The sequence below is a fragment of the Giraffa tippelskirchi genome, chromosome 7 (genome assembly GCF_054371585.1).
Source record: "Giraffa tippelskirchi isolate mGirTip1 chromosome 7, T2T-mGirTip1v1.2.pri, whole genome shotgun sequence".
Taxonomy (NCBI): domain Eukaryota; kingdom Metazoa; phylum Chordata; class Mammalia; order Artiodactyla; family Giraffidae; genus Giraffa; species Giraffa tippelskirchi.
The window spans coordinates 161,399,894-161,427,162 of NC_137281.1; the positions used below are offsets into that span (position 1 = coordinate 161,399,894).

The 27,269-nt window shown below is 42.7% G+C and overlaps 1 protein-coding gene and 1 non-coding gene across 9 annotated transcripts in view; one reads left to right on the forward strand and one right to left on the reverse strand.

Moving 5' to 3' along the window:
- RPS6KA5 (ribosomal protein S6 kinase A5) overlaps positions 1–27,269 on the reverse strand; it is a 184,832-nt gene that overhangs the window by 131,904 nt on the left and 25,659 nt on the right. For 2 of the 8 annotated variants that reach the window (XM_081510898.1, XM_081510896.1), the window contains exon 2: positions 21,219–21,317. The exons of the other annotated variants lie outside the window; for them this stretch is intronic. The gene's annotated coding sequence lies outside the window, so the exon portion shown is untranslated. The remainder of the gene's footprint in view (positions 1–21,218; positions 21,318–27,269) is intronic. 8 annotated transcript variants of the gene reach the window in all.
- Positions 23,013–23,084, forward strand: TRNAA-GGC (transfer RNA alanine (anticodon GGC)). The gene has a single exon. It is a non-coding gene; the product is annotated as a tRNA-Ala (tRNA).

Consider the following 27,269-nt stretch of genomic DNA (forward strand, 5'->3'; position numbering starts at 1 on the left):
GCAAGTGGAGTCTCTGTGTTAAGAACAGTCTCCACCCAAGGCCTATTCTTCTCTCCTTTTTTGCCTCAAACTTCTGGCCTGGCCTATCTCTGGAGAAGGCCATCCTCTTGCACGCCTCCTGTCACTGTATATGACGGTTCGAAGTGGCTGTGGAGGTTCTCTTGGGACCTGGTGTGCACTCACTGTGCGTTCTCCTCTCTAAACCTTTGGACTCACACAGCTCAACGTGCTGGTCCCCAGATTATGATTAGACCGGTCTGGGAGGGAGGGAGGCGTTCTCACTTAGGTAAACTACATGCGCCAATGCCGCTTTGAAGAGCTCTGCACGGGCCTGTTGGAAGGTTGCTCAGCTTTTACAGACACTGTGGTGCTGAGGCTCACCAGCTACTGTTCCTTGCAGACAGTTCCCTCATGACTCCTGAGGGATCAGAGTAATATGACTGAGCAGACTTTAGGCATTTCTGGGTTTCCAGCTATAATAGCTTAATTGCACCAAAATCTCATCCTCAGCTCCTAAATCCTATATAAAAGAATTAACTTCCCACAGAAACAATGCCTATGGAAACTCTTCACAAATACATAAAATAACAAACAATGTCAACAAACTTTAAACATGTAGTCTAGAGCTACTTAGTTGGTACACAGTATGATCATACCATTGCTTATTCAGCTCAGTTCGGTCACTCAGTTGTGTCTGACTCTCTGTGACCCCATGGACTGCAGCACACCAGGCCTCCCTGTCCATCACTAACTCCTGGAGTTTGCTCAAACTCATGTCCATTGAGTTGGTGATGCCATCCAACCATCTCATCCTCTGTCGTCCCCTTCTCCTCCTGCCCTCAATCTTTCCCAGCATTAGGATCTTTTCCAATGAGTCAGTTCTTCACATCAGGAAGATGCAAAATGCCAAAGTACTGGAGTTTCAGCTTCAGCATCAGTCCTTCCAATGAATATTCAGGACTGATTTCCTTTAGGATGGACTGGTTTGATCTCCTTGCAGTCCATTTTGATGCCCACACCATATGAATTATTAAATATTAACAAACGTCAACTAAAACAATAAACATTTCTAAACTTTTCAAGGTCTACTTTAGGCCTATCTCTATTAATTAGTTTAGGTAGTCTCCGCTCATCAAAAGAATTTGAAGATTTTTTACATTAATACAATATTAATCATTTAGAAAGGACAGGTGTGAATAATTTTAATGTTTCACAAAGCAATGTTAACTAATTTTTTTTTCTTATTAAAATATTAGGAACTCTCCCACTGAAAATTCTTCCCTTCTGGGGACTCCCCTGGTGGCCCAGAGGTTAAGAATTCTGCCTTATAATGCAGGGGACCCAGGTCCAGTCCCTGCTGGGGAAATTAAGCTCCCACCTGCCTCGACACACAACTAAGGAATCTGCACCACAATGGAAGGTCCTGCATGACACAGTGAAGATAAACTGAATAAATTCATAAAAGGAAAATCCTTCCTTCTTGATTAGTGTTTTATCCTATAATGTATTCTCCCATAATGTATTCTTATTGGTTAGGAAATCACTTTCAAGACTAAATTTAACTAAACCCTTTACAAGAAGTCAATGGATTTTTCAAAATTATGTTTGCCGCAACTCTAATAAATTTCAATTAATTCAAAGACTCTCTTTAGAAAAGTTTGATGAACACTTCTTAAAGGAAAAATCCTGTATTATACAATGAATATAAAATACTTGATTCTTTACATTGTAAGTGGATTCCTCCAGCTTCTCCTATAATATTAATGCAGATACGTGCACTGTGGGAAAATATGACTGACATAACTTTTAAAATAATAAATTTAGACTAAAAAGATCATTGTCTTTTCTCCCAAATTCAAATGGCATTTTTGTTTGTTTTTTACTATAAAATAATCCACGTTCAAAGTTTAAGAAGACAAACAGTATAAACAGGCCTAAAGAGGCTCTGAAAATCTCCCACAGTCCCACCACTCAAAGATAATTATCATTAATCTCTGGCATGTTTTTCTAGGATTTTAGCCACAAACAAATGATTGATATATGCTTCTTAACTTTCTAGGCAATTCTATTATCAAATGTAATTTGTAAAGCATATAATCTATAATTTTTTTTTTAGGTTGTGAGATATTTAACTTGGAACATCCCACTCTCATGGAGGAAAACAATCAGTAACATCACATTTTTTTATTCTGTTGCCATAGTTTCTGCTAAGCTGCACACATGTAATTGCACAGAGCATGTGCTGAAATCATTTTATTAGATCCAATGATTCACTTATGCTAAAGTGAAAGGCTTAATTTAAAAAGCACTTTTACAATTAAAGTAGAAATAAAGAGAATAATGCTTCTGAAGCCATTTCAAGTAGGTTTCTCGGTATATGACTAAGGCACTCATATACTAGATTTTATTCAGTGAATTAGTTACTTATTAAATTTGCAATAAGCTGTGAAAATGGAATTTAATAGAAAAGACTACAGAGTCTGTGGATATTAAAGGAAATATCAGCATCATGTGAAGCTACCAGACAGCCTTATTGAGAACACTGGTCCTCATTCACTCATTTAAGAAACATTTCCAAGTGCCCCCTAACACCTGAACTAAGCGTTAGGTCTGTAGCCAACAGGTAGAGGATTTAAACTAGCCAAGACGAGAGCATGGCTAGGGGATTCTGGACCAGAAGAAGAACTGGAACAAAAGCATAAGTAGGAATAAGTATTTTCCTACCAGAGAATATTAGTTATAATAAACGTGGGAAAAACAGTAAAAACATGACATAAAATAGATACATGAAATGAGCTGATTCCAAACCTAGAATGCCAGACTAGTTTTAATTGAATCAAAAATATTGAATCCGTAAGTAACAGAAGCTCTTGACAAGACCAAAGTAAGGCTTCAGGGAAATCACTCCGGCAGCAGCGCGCTGTGCCATGTGGACAGAAGCAAGGGAAGTCTAATAGGTAAAGCTGGGAGGTTACTGCAACCAACTAGATGCGTGCTAATGAGGACCTAGTCCAAGTACTGACAGAAACGAAAAGGAAGAGGAAATAATGACCCCAAGAGGCACTGACACAGGGCTTCTCTGGCGGCTCAGTGGGAAAGAATCCCCCTGCCAGTGCAGGAGACAGGGGTTCACTTCCCCGGGTCCAGGAGGGTCCCCCTGCTGCTGAGCAACTAGCCCCGGGAGCCGCAACTCCTGAGCCTGCGCTCTGGAGCCGGCAGCCACAGCTCCTGAACCTCCTGGGCCCTTGTACTCGTGGTCCACAACCAGACAAACCACGGCAATGAGACACTCACGCACCGCAACTAGAGAAAAGCCCACAGCAAGGAAGACCCAGCACAGTCAAAAGTAAATAAATAATGTGTGTGTGGGGGGGGGGGCACTACTCAGAGCGTGCGTGTGTGTGTGTGTGTGGTGTGTGTGTGTGAAGAATCACTGAAATACTCACTTCAAGAAGCATCTGCTGGACACCTGACTTGGGAGCTGAGACTACAAAAGCAAACAGGGCAGGGCTCCCCACTTTCAAAGATAAACTAACTGAACTTCAGCTCCATTTTCCCCCAGTGACTCTGTATCTAAAGTACAAGAAACTGTGGTGAATGGCAGTGTTACTGACAGACTCTTGTTGAAAGGGGAAGTTAAAAGGGAAAGTTGGAAGGGGAAGTTCTGGGGTTTCAACATTGATTTTGCAGTTATGTATGCCATCCCAAGGGCTATCACGTGGGCAGCTGTAGACAAGGCACAGAGGCTCTGCACAGACAGCACGTGGATGGGGTTCAGGACATGCTACCCCAAAGCACAGCACCTTGGTAGAGTGAATCTTTTAAGCTGAAGGAATCTGAGAAACAGCTCGTGCAAGGGCTCTCTGACCTTCCCCTGAAGTCAGTCACAGACCCTCCTGTGCAAGGGCACCCTCCCTCCACACCCAGAGGAAAGGAGCATCCTTACCTTTCAAGTCAGGGGACACAGAGAGGAATTGGAACAAACAAGATCAGCTAAGTTTCCCCCAATTCACTACCCACACCCTTTTCCCATGAGGCTCCATTTTTCATCAAACCTAACATTAAACAGCTCAGGTTTAACCATTTCTCTAGGTCTTTATTTCCTCATGAAGGCCCCCAAGTACATAAAACTTACATGAAATCAATTTATATACTTCTCTGTTGTTAATTTGTATTCCATTACAGGGATCCAAGTTGAGAATTTAGAAGAGTGAAGAAAAAAGTATTTTTCTTTCCTCCCCTACAATGCCCAAGGTTTTTAGAAGGGGACAAGGGCTAAAGTTTTAAGAAGAAAACTCTTTAGGAGATCACAAAAAGAAGGGCCAGTCGTGACGATGACCAAGAGTTAGGACGCAAGAGGAAAAAGGGCCAGAGAAAGGGCTAAAAGGTGAGCAATGTACAGAATCCAAGGAAAGACAAATGTCAACTGAAAACTGATCATCAGTAAAGTCACGCTGTGATACACTGATAAATATATATATTTGGTCTTAGTCCTAAAAGCTTAGGAATCTCCTGAGAGTGATAAGAGTCTTGTAAGTTAATGAGATGCTTGTGGCTGAAGACCCCTGGACAGCTGCAGGATGGGGCTGGTGCCCAGACACCAGGGACTTTCCGCCCCACCCTCTTGCCCCTATCCTTCCCACCCCAGGGGAGGGAAGAGGGGCGGAGACTGAGTTAATCACCAAGGGTCATTATTTAATCCATCATGCACGTCCATGAAAACCTCTAAACAACGGGGCCTGGGGTTCAGAGAGGTTCCGGGTTGATGCACGCACAGAGCGGCTGGGACAGCAGTCTTCCCTGAGAGTTCTAGAAAGTTCCACATTTCCCTGCGCCTCCCCACCCCAAATACCCAGCCCAACAAATCTCTTCCCTATGGCTGATCCTGAGCTGCCGCTGTATGAATAAATGAAAGTTGTATGAGTAAAATAAATAAATCGAGCCTCCAAGCTACACAGGGAGGTCAAGGTAAAAAGGTGGGGATGGAAAAACAAAATAATATCCTGAAAAGGAATGGATACAGATAGCTTTATTCAAGAAATGGAGATATAAAGGGAAGGAATCCAGGAAATGGGAAAGAATCCTATCAAACTTTTTTCCAGCTTGGAAGGCAGATGAATGAGAAAGCCCATGGTCAAAGGGAATACGGAAAAGGCTGGGGGGTGTTTTAGGGAGCAGATCCCTCAGAAAGCGATAAACAATGGGATGCTGGTCAGAAAGGGTTAGAGAGAAGGACTAAAGGACAGAGGTGAGGACAAGGACATGTTAAGGCATTACGGTTGGGAAAAAAGATTATGTGTAGCCTTTCTAATGGATATGAACGGCCTCTGCCAGAGCAGCAGTGTACTGAAACAACAAATGCCTCAGAAATCAGCTTGGCTAAAACATACAGCAGACAATGAAGTGAGGTTTACGGAAAATAACTGTGAGCAGGGCAGAAGGATTTGAAGGCTTCTCCATTGGCTCAGAGGGAAAGAATCCACCCGCAATGCAGGAGAGGTGAGAGAGGCAGGTTCAGTCCCCAGGCCGGGAAGATCCCCTGGAGCAGGAAGCGGCAACCCACTCCAGTATTCTTGCTGGGAAAATCCCACGGGCAGAGCCTGGCAAGCTGCAGTCCATAGGGTGGCAAAACAGCTGGGCACAACTGAACACGGCACACGACAATCAAAAGAACTAAAATATTTAAAGAATGGACAACAAAGACAGACTGAAAAAAAAAACAGACTGGACAAAATGAAACTAAAAAACAGTGCCAAATTGAGCAGTGGTTTCTAGCACTTTCCTGTGGACAACCTAATCAACAGCTTCGATCAATCACCAGGTTCCCAAGGAAGGAACACCCCTATCCTGAAGATGGCTGCATTGTGCTCTCCAGATTTCCTGTCTTTAGTTATTAGAACACACAACCATTCCCCTTTTTTCCTAATTCCATGCTCCCCCAAGCAAACCGATTTTTACTTGATACCTTTACCCAAAAAGAAAAACACACTAATTAAGGACACACAGATATTTCATGCACTTGTTGATTTGTATCGCCCACTATAAGCTGGAAAAATGTCACCAGGGTTTACATCAGTCTTCTGTGATTAAAACTAAAACTAGATGCAAGAAATCGAAGAATGAAGAGAAAACACAAACAGCATAATGATCCAACATTGAATCCTATCTGCCGCCGACAGGGAGCGCTTAATTAACAGCTACAGATACAAGACACAGCAGCAGTGTACCACGTCCCTATCAGTGGTTGCCAACTTTTATTTCAGAAGAAAAGGAGAACAATTATAAAAAGCAACATTTAGTTGAAATTTAGTTATGAATGCAAAAGGAAGCAAAGAAACTTCTAGTCTATTGCAGATGAAACAAATAATGAAGCTTTAATTTATTATAAATCTATGATTTAGAGAATACTATCAATTTCTACAACTTAAACATGGTCAACACAAAACTTTGCCAATTTTCAGATACTTAACTGATTTTTTTTTTCTTGACACATTAACTCATCAATTTTAAAAATAAAAAGAGGGAAACAAAAACTAACAAGTCAATGAAAAAGTTCCTGTTTTTGGTAAAGAAAGGAGTTTCGGACCTGGCCCAAATTCCCTATTCCTCAATAATTAGTTTCACCTTCCCCTTTCCAGCACCTTCAGTAATAAAGACATCAACATTAATCTCTAATTTCCAAGTGCCCGTGTAAGATCACATCACAACCTTGTGGGCACCTTCCTCCTTTTAAAACTGTTCTTTTATTAGGACCTGTGACAGAGACAGGCTCAGGGACGGGACGACTGTGACGCCACCACCCTGACACCAGATGCTCACACTGTGTGTTCATCTCCCGTCTTTTGCAGACGTGACGGTATCTCTGTCACCAGCAGGGCTGCCGGCTCCCGAGAATCTAGACTGACCCTCAGCCCGTGCAGGTCAGACGCCCCGGCCCAGGGCTCCGTGAGGTCCTCAGCGGACACCCTCAGCTCCCTCCGAGGCACTGAGGGTCACTGCGGTTCTGTACTGCAAGCAACCAAGCAAGGCGCAGGTCCTTCTCTGCGCTTTATGAAAGACAAAAGTGAAAGTGAAGTCGCTCAGTCGTGTCCCACTCTTTGCAACCCCATGGACTGTAGCCTACCAGGCTCCTCCACCCATGGGATTTTCCAGGCAAGAATACAGGAGTGGGGTGCCATTTCCTTCTCCAGAAGATCTTCCCAACCCAGGGACTGAACCCGGGTCTCCCGCATTGTGGGCAGATGCTTTACTGTCTGAGCCACCAGGGAATGAAAGACAAAAGCAAAACCCAAACACACGCAAAAAGCCTTCCTTAGCACAAGAGACTTGAGCGAAGGCTTCGGGGAAGGCAGAGGGCAGCAAGCGTGGCAGCCACTCGAAGGAACTGGTGGTGGGAACATCCTTCCCCGCCCCCCAGCCCTCAGGGAGCCCTTGATCTCACCCATTCCCTGGGCTCACATCAGGTTCCCGACTTGTCTCCTTTTCTCGCTCCTTCCTCGTTAGGAACAAAACCAACAAGTCTGGTTCCTTGTTCCTTATCAAGCGGCCTCCTCCACTCTGAACCCCTCAGCCCCGGTTAACAGCCGGACTCACAGTCCTGGGAGAGCCCGACCAGAAGGCGGCCTCCGGGGCACTTACTGCCATACAAGGGGTGCTGGTCCCCACTGCTGCCCTAAGACATCTCTCTTCTCCTTGCTTATTTCACAGGCTTTTATGCAGGATCCTACTCTGTGAGGGGACTGTGTGTGCCGGCGTCCTAAGTTGCTCAGTCGTGTCCAGCTCTGTAGCCTGCCAGGCTCCTCTGTCCATGGGATTCTTCAGGCATGAACACTGGAGTGGGGTGCCATGCCCTCCTCCAGGGGATCTGACAGTCTGCTAACTGAAGAGACACTCTGAAGTCTTCCTCGGAGCCGATACTGTACAAAGCCCTGGCGAGCAGACACACTCTGAAATCAAGGAGCACAGGGTCCAGGGCAGGCACTGGGGCAGGTGGAGCAGCCCAGGGTGCCAGCAACAGCGAGTAATAAGAGGCAGGGAGAGGAGCAGAGGGGCATGAGGGAGCATCTCCCCCAGCGCTCCATCTGGGGAGGCCAGGCACTGAGGGACAGCACACTGCTTACCAAGACGACGGAGAAGGCGGCCTGTCCGGGAGCCTGCGAAGAGTGCCCAGGGCGAATGCAGGCAAAGGGAAGGAAGGCCCAGCAGGAACCGATTCATAAGAGACTCCAATTTTTAAAAGCAAGCATTTGGCTCAAAAGGCAATGGAGAACCAATGAAAGATTTTAAGGGGAGGATCGGGTGCTGGGGACTCCCTGGGGTCCAGTGGTTAAGACCCCAGTGGGGTCGCACAGAGTCGGACACAACTGAGGGACTGAAGTGAACTGAACAGTAGACTGAAAAAATGAGGTTATGACTTAGGAGGAACAGAGTGCTGCTATATTTTCTTACATCAGATTGAAACCTGATCCTTGGGAATATTACTTCTTACTATTAAAAACTTCATTTTGCATGGAATATAGATTTGAAATATATTGCTCAAAGAGCAAAATAATTTTGGTGGCACTTTGGAAGCTGAAATGTTTGCCTTGCTGTGACGGCTTAAGTGCTAATCATTTATAAGATACCTAGCTTCTTGCTTGCCAAAATAACTGAAGCATGTCTCCTAATTTAAGTGAAGGTTGACTGAAATTTAAGAATAAGGAAAGCTACTGTCAATAATATGGTTCTGTTTGTCTAATCTAGATTGAAGTTCAAAGCACAATTATCTTTGTTTGTTTGTTGTTGTTGTTTTGTTTGGGCCACACTAAAGGGCTCACCCGACCTCAGTTCCCTGCGGCCCCTGCTCTTGAAGCTGGAGTCTTAGCCAGGGGACGCCAGGAAGTGCCAGCACGCTTGTCCTTGAACTGACAGACGCTTAATGATTTATACACTAACACTAAGGGAACTAGCTTCTGAAAACAAGTCTTCTAAAAACTTCTATGGAACCCTTCTGATGTGCTATATTGTTCCCTTAATTCTCTTTTACTTCACCTACCTGTGCATGTTAAGTTCAGTCATATGACATGGCCAGGAAATGAAGTATTTGAATTGACTATTCTTCTAAAGCTTTATCTTTTAAAATGATTGTGAATTTTTAAATAATCTAACTTCAGTAAAAATTTTATTGTCCATTGGCCATCTTCATTTGGGAATTCCACAAATATTCCACCTACTTATTTTTTAATTCATAAAGTTTGTTCACCAAACTTAATCATACATACACTTACAAAGCCACATATTAAGTAGTGATGTGCTTTTACTTAGTGATGTGGTATTAGATCACATGATTTTCCAACAAGGACAGAAAAACTTGCAACACTTAAGAATGATGCATTCATAAACAAATAATCTATTTCTCTAAAATTTAAAAACAAGGTGCTTAGATAATGTAGTGTAAGATGTACCCAAAACGTGTGCATTTTTAAAAATGTCTTAGAAGCTTTATAACGCTATTTAGAAATATGTGGCTTTTCTAAAAAGGGTAAGCATTATCTTTGATAAGTAAATACATTTGTGTCAAATAACCAAATAAACATTAAGAAATCTCTTGTTGAATCTGAAATTTTATTTTTATAATATTCATGTTTAAACATATTTTTCTGATTGTTACTTTATGGCCCTAATTTTTTTTATTGTGTAATTTACACACAGTAAAATGTGCTCTTCTTGGCATATGGCTCTGAGTTTTGAAAAATGAGTACAGTCCATGTGCTCAATATTGAAAATTTATCTTGTCTTTTACCCCTAGTGTTTTATGATCGCACAGTCACTTAAGGATTATCAATTTGAATTTTAAAGATTGCACAATAGCTATTTTAGTAATTTCAGTGTTTTCACTTTTGCTTAAGTATTCAGTTCAGTCGTTCCCAACTTCTTTGCGACCCCATGGACGGCAGCGCGCCAGGCTTCCCTGTCCATCACTAACTCTCGGAGTTTACTCAAACTCATGTCCACTGAGTCGATGATGCCATCCAATCATCTCATCCCCTTCTCCTCCTGCCTTCAATCTTTCCCAGCATCAGGGTCTTTTCCAATGAGTCAGTTCTTTGCATCAGGTGGCCAAAGTATTGAAGCTTCAGCTTCAGCATCAGTCCTTCCAATGAATATTCAGACTATATCTTTTAGGATGGACTGGTTGGATCTCCTTGCAGTCCAAGGGACTCGCAAGTCTTCTCCAACACCACAGATTAAAAACATCAATTCTTCGGCTCTCAGCTTTCTTTATGCTACAACTCTCACATCCATACATGACTACTGGAAAAACCATTGACTAGAGGGCCCTTTGGTGGCAAAGTAATGGCTCTGCTTTTTAATATGCTGCCTAGGTTGGTCATAGCTTTTCTTCCAAGGAACAAGAAAAGTCTTTTAATTTCATGGCTGCAGTCACCATCTGCAGTGATTTTGGAACCGAAATAAAGTCTTTCACTATTCCCATTGTTTCCCCATCTACTTGCCATGAAGTGATGGGACCAGATGCCATCATCTTTGTTTTCTGAATGCTGAGTTTTAAGCCAATTTTTTCACTCTCTTCTTTCACTTTCATCAAGAGATTCTTTAGTTCTTCTTTGCTTTCTGCCATAAGGGTGGTGTCATCTGCATATGTGAGGTTAATGATAATTCTCCCAGCAACCTTGATTCCAGCTTGTGCTTCATCCAGCCCAGCATTTCGCATGATGTTTTCTGCATGTAATTTAAATAAGCAGTGACAAAATACAGCCTTGATGTACTCCTTTCCCGATTTGGAACCAGTCTGTTGTTCCATCTCCAGTTCTAACTGTAGCTTCTTGACCTGCATACAGCTTTCTCAGGAGGCGGGCCAGGTGGTCTGGAATTCCCATCTCTTTCAGAATTTTCCACAGTTTGTTGTGATCCACGCAGTCAAAGGCTTTGGCATACTCAATAAAGCAGATGTTTTTCTGGAACTCTCTTGCTTTTTGAATGATCCAATGGATGTTGGCAATTTAATCTCTGGTTCCTCTGCCTTTTCTAATTCCAGCTTGAACATCTGAAAGTTCACAGTTCACGTACTGTTGAAGCCTGGCTTGGAGCATTTTGAGCATTACTTTGCTAGCGTGTGAGATGAGTACAACTGTGCGGTAGTTTGAGCATTTTGGCATTGCCTTTCTTTGAAACTGGAATGAAAACTGACCTTTTCCAGTCCTGTGGCCACTGCTGAGTTTTCCACATTTGTTGGCATGTTGAGTGCAGTACTTTCACGGCATCATCTTTTAGGATTTGAAATAGCTCAACTGGAATTCCATCACCTCCACTAGCTTTGTTTGTAGTGATGCTTCCTAAGGCCCACCTGACTTCACACTCCAGGATGTCTGGTTCTAGGTGAGTGATCACACCACGATTATCTGGGTCATGAAGATCTTTCTTGTATACTTCTTCTGTGTATTCTTGCCATCTCTTCTTATCTTCTGCTTCTGTTAGGTCCATACCATTTCTGTCCTTTATCGAGCCCATCTTTGCATGAAATGTTCCCTCGGTATCTCTAATTTTCTTGAAGCGATCTCTAGTCTTTCCCATTCTATTGTTTTCCTCTATTTCTTTGCATTGATGAAGGCTTTCTTATCTCTCCCTGCTATTTGGAACTCTGCATTCAAATGGGTATCTCTTTCCTTTTCTCCTTTGCCTTTAGCTTCTCTTCCTTTCACAGTTATTTGTAAGGCTTCCTCAGACAACTATTTTGCCTTTTTGTACTTCTTTTTCTTGGGGATGGTCTTGATCACTGCCTCCTGTACAATGTCACAAACTTCCATCCATAGTTCTTCAGGCACTCTATCAGATCTAATCCTTTGAATCTATTTGTCACTTCCACTGTATAATCGTAAGGGATTTGATTTAGGTCATATCTGAATGGTCTAGTGGTTTTCCCCACTTTCTTCAATTTGTCTGAATTTGGCAATAAGGAGTTCATCATCTGAGTCACAGTCAGCTCCCGGTGCTGTTTCTGCTGACTGTATAGAGCTTCTCCATCTTTGGCAAAGTCTACCGTCACCTCTGCATTTAATTCTATTGTGAGAAAGGACTTTATCAACACCCTTTCCTTTTTCTATTTTCCAGACTACATGCTGCTAAGAGTGACAATCTGGTTTCCATTAGCACTTAAAATGTGGCAGCCTTGAATCATTTATCAGTTTGCGATAATTTGTGCTTACAGCTATAAACCTTCATAGCTGTTGGTAGTTGGCTGCTACCAACTGGTTTTTCAAGCACAATTGCACTTTCTAAAAATGTTAATTTTAATTCATGATGAACTATCTAATTTAATGCCATGAACACTGGAGATCAAAGAAACTGATGTCATCCTGCCTTGGGCCATCTTCCCTCCATTTCAGCTCTCACTGGGTTTTCTTTCACACAGCCACGCTCCAACCCCACGTCTGTGATTTGGAAGAAAGGTTCCGGATGGCTCTGGGGGACTCACAGATACTAGAGCTCAACAGCAGGTGCACCCCTGTGTCCCCTCTCTTTGTTTCAAAGATGAAGTGTGTATTCCATTTTCCTGATGTCAAGTTGAGCAATTATGACAAGGGTATGAGCACAATTATGTCGCCATGAAAAAGGTACAGATTGTTTCTGCCTCTTAATAATGTCCCCTATCATGTAAATTTTTTATTTTATTTTAAAGTGGTTTCAAAATCCAAGTATTCTTGCCTGGAAAATCCCACAAACAGGGGAGCCTGGCGGGCTGCAGTCCATGGGGTCGTAAAAGAGTCAGACTTGACTGAGTGACTGAGCATGTATGCATGGTCCCTTTTCTGATTTGTCAACTCTTTGATGTCCTTTGTGATGGCTAATTTTATGTGTCAACTTGCCTGGACCACAGAGTGCCCAGATATTAAGTCAAACACTATTCTGAGTATTTCTATGATGGTGCTGTGGGATAAGATTAACATTTAAATCGGTGAACTCTGGGTAAAGCAGTTTGCTCTCCATACGGTTAAGAGTGCACAGCAGCACTCCACCATCAAAACGAAGTGACGAGCAGGAGACCGGACTGAGCCGGTGCTGAAGGCACAGCTATGCTCCGTGACGAGGTGGCTGAGACACCCATGGTCCCCACTCCTGCTCCACCGCCCCCTCTCTCAGCCTGCAGCGATGGCCCACAGGGAGCCCCCTAAGATCAGCAGACACAGAAGATGAGACTCAGGCCTGGTTTACAGATGCTTCTGTACAATACGGACAGTCACAAAAACACTACGGCTCCTTTCTGGGACACTACTGAGGAAGTGCTAATGAGACCACGTGACCAGCTGTAGAAATGAAGACTGTAATTGTCAGTCTTGTTTTGTTCTGTGATTAGTAATATGTTGTTTCTTCCTAGTTTTGTTACCCTACTGATAATATGTTTGTGGGGAAGTGTGTGTGTATAAAACAAGTATATTCTCTTCCCTCTCTTAACCCCTTATGTAACATGATGTGTTAAATTTACTTCATAGTATTTAAGTTACAGGATGTCAAGGAGTAGAATAAACATCACTCAAGGACTTTGAATCCTCTTCTGAGGAAAGATTTATTGTTTTTCATTGTACACAGGATAGTTGTAAAACAGTAGCTGCAAGTATGACCTTGCTATTGTTTTTATTTGGGGATTTAGTATGGTTTAAGGAGATGTATACCGATGTCTAGATATTTGGCCATTCAAACATTATTCTGGCCAACAACATGATGATGTTTTTGATTAACATCTAAATCTACAGACTTTGAGTAAAGCAGACTGCCCTCCATAATGTGGACGGGTCTTATTCAATTAACTGAAAGCCCAAATAGAACAAAAAAGACGAGCCTCCCATAAGGAAGAGAGAATTCTCCAATTGAACAGTGACTCTTCTGGATTTCAAGCCTGTTGGCCTACCCTGTTGATTTTAGATTTGCCTCCATGGCATATGAGCCAATTCCTTATGATAAATCTCTTTCTATGTGTATACATATTCTATTGGCTCTGTTTTTTGGAGAACCCTGGCTAACACATCCTTTAAAAGCAATTTTTTTTTATACGAAGTCCAGTATATAATCACGTATCGTATTTATCTCTTTAATCTCATTTAATCTTGAAGATGTCCTCAACCTTTGTCTTTTATAACTGACTCTTTTTGAAGAACAGAGGTGTTTGTTTAAATAGGATCTTCTGTTTGACATTTCCTCATGATTCACATTCTGTGTGACAGCTAGAATACTGCTTAAATCACGTGTGCTTTCAGGATATCACGGCCAGAAGCAGATGATGTCACCCTGCTTCTCACTAGTGATGTTATTTTTGTTCACTTTGTCAATGAGCTGTCCAGTTTCTCCATTATACAGGTACCAGTTGGGGCCATGAAGGTACCCTCAGCTCAGTTCAGTTCAGTTGCTCAGTCATGTCCGACTCTTTGGGACCCCATGGACTGCAGCACACTAGGCCTTCCTGTCCATCACCAACTCCCGGAATTTGCTCAAACTCATGCCCATTGAGTCAGTGATGCCATCCAACCATCTCATCCTCTGTTGTCCCCTTCTCTTCCTGCCTTCAATCTTTCCCAGCATGAGGGTCTTTTACAATGAGTCAGTTCTTTGCATCAGGTGGCCAAAGTATTGGAGCATCAGCTTAAGATAACCTATTCCTCATCAAACTCACACCTAAATTTAGCATCCACTGATGAGTCTTGCCTGAACCAATCTTTACTATCATCATTACAAAATAATAATTTTCCCACCCTTCTACTCCTTCCACACTTATCAGTCAGCACTGGACTAAGAAGAATCCTCTCTTCTTCCTATCACCAGACTCTTCATGGATTAGTTTTTTCAATGACTCAAAATTCATTCTTGCCATGTTGACCCATATTTGGTCAGTGGAAACAGCTTCAAGCTGGCTTCTCTACCCTTCAGACATGACTCCTTCACTTTCTTTCCTCCCTTTTTAAGAACTTCCTTGCTTTCTCTTAAGCAGCCTTGATTCCTTTTAATGGGAAACAGTATCAGAGACCAAGATCTGGGTGTCAGTTGTGCTCACTGCTACTGGAATGTCTTGCCTTCCAGGCTCTTTCACGAACAGAACTAGGAAATAAATGCTCGTACCTTTATACACACACACACACACACACACACACACACATTTAAATCTGCTATGCAAATACTTACACTGTGTAAGAACTTATACTGTACAAAGACTTATGTTTTACACATCTGTGACATGTGTGTTTCAAAATATTGTCAGGGATTCTTCATTCAGCTGGTGAATGATCATTTCCTTACAATATCTGACTGCAAGCATTATTTGTATGTGAAATTATTTGAACTTATTTCTTATTTACACTACAGTCAGTTAGTTCAGTCGTTCAATTGTGTCCGACTCTTTGTCACCCCATGGACTGCAGCACGCCAGGCCTCCCTGTCCATCACCAACTCCCGGAGCCTGCTCAAACTCATGTCCATCCAGTCAGTGATGCCATCCAACCATCTCATCCTCTGTCGTCCCCTTCTCCTCCTGCCTTCAATCTTTCCCAGCATCAGGGTCTTTTCCAATGAGTCTGTTCTTCGCATCAGGTTGCCAAAGTATTGAAGCTGAAGCTTCCGCATCAGTCCTTCCAATGTATATTTAGGACTGATTTCCTTTAGGATGGACTGGTTGGGTCTCCTTGCAGTCCAAGGGACTCTCAAGAGTCTTCTCCAACACCACAGTTCAAAAGCTAGTTTAAGTCAGCACAAATGAACCAAATAGCATATGTCAATTTACAGGAAAAAGAAGAATATGGTTAAGTACAAGAGTAGCGATCTAACTGTGAACGATGAAACCCCAATGTTACAATGCTGACCGGGTGGAATGTGAAGCACATCAATAACACCCACATTTCCAGATGACTGACATGCCACCACTAAGCCACTTGTCCTCAACCTGTGAACTCACCTCCCTGCGTCCTCCAATAAATACCAGGATGTCAGCAACTACAGGATACTTGGTGGCAACTGAAGCAGAAAAGAGGCTGAGAAATTTGAGGAATCAGATCCTGTACCACTTTCCTACCACCTTTTACGGTTGGAAGTCGAGGCTGGCACTGGCGAGTTTCCGGGGGCAAGGGGCTCTGAGCTCCGCTTCCGCGTGCCACAGCTCACTGCCGGGCGCTTCCACGCTGTGAGGGGCTCTGAGTTCTGCCACAGCTCACTGCCGGGCACTTCCACGCTGTGAGGGGCTCTGAGCTCTGCTCCCTCGTGCCACAGCTCACTGCCAGGCGCTTCCACGCTGTGAGGGGCTCTGAGCTCCGCTCCCTCGTGCCACAGCTCACTGCCAGGCGCTTCCACGCTGTGAGGGGCTCTGAGCTCCGCTCCCTCGTGCCACAGCTCACTGCCAGGCGCTTCCACGCTGTGAGGGGCTCTGAGCTCCGCTTCCACGTGCCACAGCTCACTGCCGGGCGCTTCCATGCTGTGAGGGGTTCTTAATTCTGCCACAGCTCAAAGAACTACATGTTTACTGTGACCGCAAGTAAAACTGAAATTGAATCTAAAATTGGGAACAAACATGTATACATACTTACAGTCTAAGCCTACTTATGCAATATAAATTGCAAGTAGTTACATAAACAATATAATTTAAGGCTTACAAACCATTCTATCTGTGGCTCCCATCTTTGATTCACTCTCAGCTCTATAACTAAATATTAAGTACTCATTATTCACAGCTTTTTCCACCTCTTTAGATGAAACTCACTGTCCAACATATTCTTCAGGAAGACTCCCTATGTAAGGTATTTTCTGAGTTCTTGAATATTCAAAACTTTTCTATAGTTTTAATCTTAAAGCTGAATATAACTCTTGATTCACATTTTCTTTCCTTAAGCTCCTTTAAAAGTAAAGAAAGTTGCCCCAGTGTTGCCTTGATGCCACTTTTGAGAAGTCTGACATCATTCCTACCATTGTACGATTTAGTTCACCTTTTGGCCTGAAGCTCTGAGCATGTATCTTTAAAGTGTAATAGTATTATTAGGATATGTCTCAGAGCTGATCAGTTTTTCCCAGTACCAGTGGTCATTTCAATGTGTACACTCAAGTCTTCTTTTATTTTTGGAGTCATATTTCTTAGATGGTTAAGTTTTATCTTTAAGAACTCCAGTTGTACATGTTACAACTTTGTCTTTCACGTCAACTACTTTCTCTCAGGCCTCTTTTCTTTCTGTATCTAACTTTAAAAACTTTGCTTCCTTGCTTTTCTCTAATACTTATTAAATTTTCATTTGGATCTATTCTTCCTTCTGCTGCTGCTAAGTCGCTTCAGTCGTGTCCGACTCTGTGTGACCCTATAGACGGCAGCCCACCAGGCTCCGCCGTCCCTGGGATTCTCCAGGCAAGAATACTGGAGTGGGTTGCCGTTTCCTTCTCCAGTGCATGAAAGGGAAAAGTGAAAGTAAAGTCGCTCAGTCATCCAACTCTTAGCGACCCCATGGACTGTAGCCTACCAGGCTCCTCCATCCATGGGATTTTCCAGGCAAGAGTACTGGAGTGGGGTGCCATTGCCTTCTCCGATTCTTCCTTCAGGACTTGGTTATTTAGTATCATTTCTGACATGGTTCTGTCTTTTTCTTCATTTTTCCCCAAGTTCAATCAACTCTCACTGCACTTCCGTCTGTTTTTTGGTCCCTTTCTTCCTCAATTTTTCAATATTTGATTCAAGGTATTTTTTCAACATTACCAAGGTTTTTTTTTTTGGCTGTGCTGTGCCTCATGTGGGATCTTAGTTCCCCCAGCCCGGGGGCTGAAGCTGGCCCCCCGCAGTGGAAGCGCGGGAAGTCCCCCTGCTGCTTGTCTAAAGGCGTTTCCTCAGTTGGGAGTGCTCACGCCTGCTTTTCCATAATGTGGATTTAGGAGTGCTCATTCCTGTTTTCCATAATGTGGATTCAGGAGTGCTCACGCCTGCTTTCCCATAATGTGGATTCAGAGTGCTCACGCCTGTTTTCCATAATGTGGATTTAGGAGTACTCACGCCTGCTTTTCTTTGGCATAACGTGGATTTAGGCCAGACTCTGCACCACCTGGAACATTTAATTTGCATTTTGTTTTCTTTTCACAGAAGCTTTGTATTATTTTTTCCATTCCTATGTATTTGAGGTACAGGTTCCTCAGTCAGTTTAGTGAGGATCACTTCGTCTCATGGATGATAGGGAGGGACTGTGGGTAACTTTTGCTTCTGCAAGATCTGTAATTTTCTCCGTTTCTTTTTTCTCTTCACTGGCCACATTCCCAAGGTGCCTAACCTTTCCATATTTATTCTCCTCTAGAAGCAACACTTCTTAACACTGCCCTTCTGATCCTGCTCACTTTTAAGCTCTTTTCCTGAGCCAAAGCCGGGGTCTATCAAGTTGCATTCTTTGGCATTGCCTTTATTTGGAACTGGAATGAAAACTGACCTTTTCCAGTCCTGTGGCCACTGCTGAGTTTTCCAGATTTGCTGGCATATTGAGTGCAGCACTTTCACAGCATCATCTTTCAGGATTTGAAATAGCTCAACTGGAATTCCATCACCTCCACTAGCTTTGTTTGTAGTGATGCTTCCTAAGGCCCACCTGACTTCACATTCCAGGATGTCCGGCTCTAGGTGAGTGTGAGTGATCATACCTTCGTGAATATCTGGGTTGTGAAGATCTTTTTTGTACGGTTCTTCTGTGTATTCTTGCCACTTCTTCTTAATATCTTCTGCTTCTGTTAGGTCCATACCATTTCTGTCCTTTATCGAGCCCATCTTAGCATGAAATGTTCCCTTGGTATATCTAATTTTCTTGAAGGGATCACTAGTCTTTCCCATTCTATTGTTTTCCTCTATTTCTTTGCATTGATCGCTGAGGAAGGCTTTCTTATCTCTCCCTGCTATTCTTTGGAACTCTGCATTCAAATGGGTATATCTTTCCTTTCCTCCTTTGCCTTTTAGCTTCTCTTCTTTTCATAGTTATTTGTAAGGCCTCCTCAGACAGCCATTTTGCTTTTTTGCATTTCTTTTCCATGGGGATGGTCTTGATCTCTGTCTCCTGTACAATGTCACGAACCTCCGTCCATAGTTCTTCAGGCACTCTGTCTATCAGATCTAATCCCTTAAATCTATTTCTCACTTCCACTGTATAGTCATAACGGATTTGATTTAGGTCATACCTGAATGGTCTAGTGGTTTTCTCCCCTTTCTTCAACTTAAGTCTGAATTTGGCAATAAGGAGTTCATGATCTGAACCACAGTCAACTCCCGGTCTTGTTCTTGCTGACTGTATAGAGCTTCTCCAGCTTCAGCAATACATGAACCGTGAACTTCCAGATGTTCAAGCTGGTTTCAGAAAAGGCAGAGGAACCAGAGATCAAATTGCCAACATCCGCTGGATCATCGAAAAAGCAAGAGCTTCAGAATAACATCTATTTCTGCTTTATTGACTATGCCAAAGCCTTTGACTGTGTGGATCACAATAAACTGTGGAAAATTCTGAAAGAGATGGGAATACCAGACCACCTGACCTGCCTCTTGAGAAATCTGTACGCAAGTCAGGAAGCAACAGTTAGAACTGGATATGGAACAACAGACTGGTTCCAAATAGGAAAAGGAGGACGTCAAGGCTGTATATTGTCACCCTGCTTATTTAACTTATATGCAGAGTTCATCATGAGAAACGCTGGGCTGGAAGAAACACAAGCTGGAATCAAGACTGCCAGGAGAAATATCAATAACCTCAGATATGCAGATGACACCACTCGTGTGGCAGAAAGTGAAGAGGAACTAAAAAACCTCTTGATGAAAGTGAAAGAGGAGAGTGAAAAAGCTGGCTTAAAACTCAACATTCAAAAAATTAATAAGATCATGGCATCCGGTCCCATCACTTCATGGCAGGTAGATGGGGAAACAGTGGAAACAGTGGCTGACTTTATTTTTTTGGGCTCCAAAATCACTGCAGATGGTGATTGCAGCCATGAAATTAAAAGACGCTTACTCCTTGGAAGGAAAGTTATGACCAACCTAGACAGCATATTAAGAAGCAGAGACATTACCTTGCTAACAAAGGTCCGTTTAGTCAAGGCTATGGTTTTCCCAGTGGTCATGTATGGATGTGCGAGTTGGACTGTGGAGAAAGCTGAGCGCTGAAGAATTGATGCTTTTGAACTGTGGTGTTGGAGAAGACTCTTGAGAGTCCCTTGGACTGCAAGGAGATCCAACCAGTCCATCCTAAAGGAAATCAGTCCTGGGTGTTCATTGGAAGGACTGATGTTGAAGCTGAAACTCCACTACTTTGGCCACCTGATGCGAAGAGCTGACTCATTGGAAAAGACCCTGATGCTGGGAGAGATTGAGGGCAGGAGGAAAAGGGGACGACAGAGGATGAGATGTCTGGATGGCAGCACTGACTCGATGGACATGGGTTTGGGTGGACTCCGGGAGTTGGTGATGGACAGGGAGGCCTGGCGTGCTGCGGCTCATGGGGTCTCAAAGAGTCGGACACGACTGAGCGACTGAACTGAACAAGTCGAAGGGTGGGAGTCAGCATTTTTGCATATGCTGTTGACACCTTCTCTGAGGGTTACCTTTTGCCTGTGTTTTGTCTAAGTTTTCTGTGCCTCTGTCTTTCTCTTTCAAGAGTCTCTCAAGACGGCCTTCTCCCACTCCATGCCCCAAGGGACCGCTGCAACAAGAGCTCCACTGGGACTCACAGCTGTTTTCCCATCCGACTGAGATGTACCCTGAAGATGACGGTTTCTCCATCTCCCACAAAGCTAGAGGCGCAGTCAAAGGTGGTTTTATCTGTGCTTCTTACTGATATGGGGGGGGGGGGGTATATGGAGATTTGGAATCAGGCAACTGTCATTACCAGACCAGACCAAGAACATCTATTCTTGTTCACTGTTAAAGTATTTCTGGAGTTTCTAAAAAAAACAAGAAAAAATCCTCAAGGCAAGCAAAGTTTCCAGCGTGGCCTGCAAGTCTCTCAGAGGATGTTACAGAAGTTTAAAACCCTTCAACCCCATCTCCACCTGACCAGCAATGCAAAGTTATATGCCACTACCCTTTTTATCTTAAAAAGTGATGGATTATTTGCTGCTTCACAGTCTTAAAAATTTCTGAGGTCTCATGTAAGACTTTCCCTAAAGTAAATTTTATCACTCAGAATCATCTAAATTATATTACAGCAACATATTACCCTAGTGGCTTGAAACAGCAGTTTCTCACTTACCCTACGTGGCCATCGCAGGCTGCCTAGGGGTTCTGTTCCATGTCGTCCTTACTGTGGTGCCCAGGACAGCACAGAAACCACTGTCTAAAGTACTTAGAGCTGAGGAAACAATGAGAATAAAGTATCTGAAGGGTGTCACACTGGCAGTTAAATGCACAAGCCCTGAAAGCTTTACACGTAACTGCTGATCAATTTTGTGCAAAAACTAGTCATATGATTCTACCCAAGCACAAATGGACCTACCTTGTGCCAGAGGAGAACCAGATATCTGTACAACAGAAGCTTCATCTTAAACCTGAAATATTCTTAAATATTTCTGCTAACTGCAATAAGCAAATGTACTTCTTAGCATGTAAAAACTAGATTGACTCAATATTAAAATCAAAGAAATCACATTCTAATGAAATTCAAATGACATGTAGTAAATCCAAATAAGACCTGTCAAATATATGCAATATTTTAGTTGGCTAAATGACAGTAACTAAAATGCCTTAATTAAAGCTCTCATCAAACAAATTTAGCTGTGGCCAAAGCAAGTTATTGCCAACTTTAAATTATGGAAGATGACTGTGTCCATAATACCCTGATGAACAGAATCTGCACGGATTTTAGTAAGTGAAAGCGTTAGTCACTCAATCATGTTTGACTCTTTGCAACCCCATGGACTGTAGCCTATCAGGCTCCTCTGTCCATGGAATTCTTCAGGCAAAAATACTGGGGTGGGTAGCCATTCCCTTTTCCAGCGGATCTTCCTGACCCAGGGATCAAATCTGGTCTCGCACACTGCAGGCAGATAACCGCCTGAGCCACCAGGAAAGCCTGGATTTTAATAAAAAGAACAACAAATATGTGCACACTTAGGCTTATGTTTATATACTCAGATGTTTCTGTAAATACAAACCCAGGTCTCCCACACTGTAGGTGGATTCTTTACAAGTCTGAGCCATCAAGGAAGCCCAAATATATACTTAGATGTTGTTAATTTACCTTCTTACTTAGCAGAAATACATCAGCATAGCTGATGGGGTGGTAAATACAAAGTAGGGTATTTATTTAATCTGTATTTATCATAGTTGTCTAACTTGGCTCATACACCTGGAAAATAAGAAGGCAAGTTTTAAAGTAGCTATAGTATCTGAACAACAGTACACTGATAAGCATAATCATTTAAAAAAAATTCAAGGACATCCACAGTGAAAGATTAACCCTAGAAAAGACTTACTTGTTCTTTGTTGTATGCCTGTAAGAGGAACTTTTAAAGTAATACTACCAGAATAAAAAATTGAACACCCATATGTTCCTCACGGGAAATGACATAAAAAATGCAATTTTGCTTTCCCATTAGTTGCTTTATTATTGCCTTCCATTTTCTACAACCATTAAAATGTGGATGAAAACATACTAGCTTTTAAAAAGTAGGTTTCCACTTTATGAAGCTGCCCTCATTTATTATATTGACATTGACTCTGAAAATAATGGGAAAATAAAAAAATTAAAATTTCACAAAGAAAAGAAGTAGTCAACAGCTAAGCAAGAAAGTATATCCTTAAAAATACATTTTAATTTAAAACATGAAAACCCAGAGTATACTTTAAAATGTTTATTCTACAAATATCTAACCAGCTCTAATTAAATGCAGGCTTCCCTTGTGGCTCACCTGGTAAAGAATCCGCCTGCAATCCAGGAGACCTGCGTTCAATCCCTGGGTTGGGAAAATCCCCTGGAGAAGGGAAAGGCTACCCACTCCGGTATTCTGGCCTGGAGTTGGATACAACTGAGCAACTTTCACTTTCAGGGGGTGTAGCTCAGTGGTAGAGCACGTGCTTGGCATGCACGAGGCCCCAGGTTCAATCCCTGGCACCTCCAGTTAGGACTTGGCTTTGGCTCAGATGGTAAAGACTGTCTACAACGCGGGAGACCTGGATTCAATCCCTGGGTCAGGAAGATTCCCTGGAGAAGGAAATGGCAATCCACTCCAGTACTCTTGCCTAGAAAATCCCATGGATGGAGGAGCCTGGTGTCCATGGAGTCGCAAAGAGTCGGACACGACTGAGCAACTTCCCTTTCACTGTGTAGAGCTATCTAGAAGAGCAGTGACCTAAAATTTCACCATGCAGGTTAGAATTCAGGCATCAGGTTAGAATTCAGGCATTATCTCCAGCTGTGCATTCTCAGACAAGCTGCCTAACTTCTCTCTCTGCACCCCTGTACCGACATCTGTAAAGTGAGGACATTAATAGTGCTGGCCTTCTAGGATCTGTTCTAGGGATAACAAGTTTAAATATTCAAAATCCTTAAGAAAGGCAGTGTTTGGTCCAAACGTGACACGCTACAGATTAAACAAGACAATGAATGTATACCACTTAGAATGATGCCACACAGGGCTTCCCTGGTGGTTCAGTGGTAAAGAATCCACCTGCAATGCAGGAGATGCAGGTTCGCTCTGGGTCAGAAAGATCTCCTGCAGAAGGAAATGGCAGCCCACTCCAGTATTCTTGCCTGGAGAATTTCATGGCAGGCTACAGTCCATGGAGTCTCAAAAGAGTCAGACACAACCTAGCAACTAAACAACAACAACATAGATAGTAAGTGCACAATGTATACCAACTATTGCTATAAGTCACCGAAAAGAAATCATCTATTGATTTCCAAATTCAAGATAGTAAACATGTTCCTACATCCTAGTCTTCCAAACAGTAAGGTAAACAAGTAACATATCACACATATGAGAACATAATCAAGACATTTTAAGATCCAAAAAATCTTTAAGGAAAAGCCACAAGATCTAGGGGAAAAAAAGGATTAAGCACATCATTCTCAAGATGACAGTAAAGGGAAGTCCCACGACGACAATCACACAGTAGCTGAGAGTAACCAGTCCACATGGAAGAAGACAGAAGGCTCAGAAGGAAAGTCTCCAGGAAAAAGGGTTGTCTCATCTACAGAAAATTACACGGAAAAGGAATTCACAGAGCTGCTAAAACGGGGCGGGGGAAGAGGGGGGTGTCACTTAGAGACTCAAAGAAAAGTAAGTGAATGGAAAGACTGGGGTAATTTAACTCTGGGAAGAAAATTTATACAAAGAAGGAAACAAAAACAAAAAACAAATACTTGACTCAGCTATGAATATGTACATGGCAATTAAAGACTGACAATTAAAGACTGGCCGTGGGTTCAACCAGAACTGTAACTTCATTAAGTGACAGCGTTGGTTGCTCAGCGGAGTCCAGCTCTTTGCTAACCCATGGACTGCAGCCCACCAGGCTCCTCTGTCCATGGGATTCTTTAGGCAAGAATACTGGAGTGGGTTGTCATTTCCTTATCCAGGGGATCTTCCCGACCCAGGGATAGAAGGCGGGTCTCCTGCATTGCAGGCAGATTCTTTACCACCTGAGCCACCAGGGAAGCCTGTTAAACAGATAAACAAATAAATAAAGGAGGTCTATAACTGATGACTGAAGAGCTGTAAAACGTCATTTTCAATTGGTGGACCATGTTATAATAGAAGAAAGCAGAAACCAGAAATGGAATGGCAGATAAGGGTCAGGGGCTGCTGATCTTATTTTATAGCGTTATCTAAGTATATACATGGATTATTTCTGATAAATTTTTTTAAATTAAATAAAGAGTATTCAGCAAGTCCTCTTTATGGCAGATACTATATACAGGTCCACTCACCACCATTCTCAATCACCATTTTCCTTGTCTTGAGAGGTTGAGAATAAATATTCAATTTCACAGCCACCCTTGCAAAAGCATGGCCACGTGACACTGTATAGCCAAAGCCAAAAACATGCAAAAATGTCTCCTGAGGAGGATTTCAAATCCTACATAGGAAGAAAACACCTCACAGACGAAGTATTTTCCTCTTGCCCCACATCCCTGTCTGACTGTGGACAGTCCACGTCGGCGGTCAGCATTAAGGACGGAGGTCACACACCGAGTTCAGCAGAGCAGGAAGCAGGAGCCTGGAGCCTCAGGGGCACAGGACGCCTGGCCCTAGAGTCCTCGTTACATGGTTGTTTTCTTTCTAATCTTCTTTACTTAAACCACTGAAGCTGAGTTTTCTCTTATTGGTTATTATAAGAGGACTTGAGAACCAGTTTTTTCACGCTAATTATGATAGGCACTAGGAAACCGAGATGAAGAAAACAGCTCCCCCAAAGCTTACTATCTAACAGAGTAAACTTTGCCCATGAAGAACCACAATACCCAATAAAAAGTACTGCCATCAAAATGTGGGCAAGTCAGAGGAAGGAGGTTACATCTCGCCGAGACACGCGGGAAGGCTTCCGCTGGCTGCCACGGGCCCTGCAGAACTGAGTGAGTTTTAACAAAAGTGTCCCTTCCCCAGTAAAGAACTACCACAAGAGACAGAAGCAGACTCTGCAGATGAGGAAAACAAACTCACCGGAGAGAGGGAAGGAAGGAGGGACAAATTAAGGGTATGGGATTAACAGATAGGGGCTTCCCTGGTGGCTCAGCAGCAAAAAATCCGCCTGCCAATGAGGGAGACACAGACTAGATCCCTGGGTCAGAAAGATGCCCTAGGGAAGGACATGGCAACTCGCTCCAGGATTCTGGTCTGGGAAATCCCGTGGACAGAGGAGCCTGGTGGGCTACAGTCCATGGGGTCTCAAAGAGTCAGACATGATTTAGTGAATAAACAATACCAACACTAACAGAGAGAAACTACTATGTATAAAACAGATAAGCTGTAAGGATATACCCTAGCGCACAGGGAATTCTATCCTAGTGTCTCGCAGTCACCTATAAAGGAATATAAACGGTAAAAATTACTGAATCACTATGCTGTACACCTGTATCTAACACAATAGTGTAAATCAACTATACTTCAATTTAAAAAAAGAGAAATAGTACAAGCAAATATGAAGGAAGAGTACCGAGAATTTTCAAGTCAAGCAAGTGCCCCTGAGCTAAAAAGACCTACTTTCTAACCTCAACCACATAAATTACCAGACTTGTGATCTTGGGGAAGAGACTGTATTGAGTTGGCCAAAACGTTCCTTCAGGTTTTTCTGCAACGTCTTATGAAAACCCAAACAGACTTTTTGGCCAACCCAATATCTGTGATAGAAGGACAGACAGACAGATTCTTGGATGACTGTTACACCATTATGCTTGATACTTTACATATACTTTTTAATTTTTTAGTCTATTCCATAGTTTAAATAATTTTTTAACCACATAGGGTACACTCTGGATCAGATTCATCCTTAACACAGTATCAAAAAAAAAACAAACCAGCAAAGACAGAAAAACAGGCAGATAATTTGAGACAGAAAGAAAGTAACTGAAACAAATATAAAATAATCTTATTAATCTTTTTAAGTCAACTAACTGGGCTTGTTACTAAAAAACATAAGAAGGAGGGTGGAATTCACTCCACCGTGCCTTCCATCAAATAGCTGAGTATCTACCATGTTCCAGACTACTCTAGGCGATCAGATACAATTGTGAAGAACAGACAGAATCTCTGTCCTCACAGAATTTTAATGCCAAAGCAACAGGGGAAGAAAAAAATGTTTCAGATTAGCCAGTGGGAACATTAAAAACTTAACAAGCAATGTTAAGCACAGTGGAGGCCCAACCAAACACATAAACATCTGAAAGATTTCAATACTGTTCTGGCAACACTGAGAAACCCAAAAGAGAAAAAAAATTCTACTTTGGAAAGTTGTAATCTAGAATTTTAAAAGGTGATTTTCATGTAGATTTACAGTAATACATGCCAGTCTCAAAAGCTTATCATTCCTGCTAGGATGGAGCCATGCTCACACCAACCCAGAGGTCACTGTTCAGCAAATGCAATCACCCAGAGTCCACATCCAAGCCCACACACACCTGGGACTAACCTCAGGGCCCTCCCAGATCACAGCACATTCACTTCCCAAAAGACAACACAATTCTCGGAGCCTCACCCAGACAACTTTATCTAAAACCAGACACCAGAGAAGCATCGAAATGCACTGGAAGCGTCCAGAAGGGAAACAAGAGCAGAGCAGTGAGGGAAGGAAAGAGAGTCCTTAT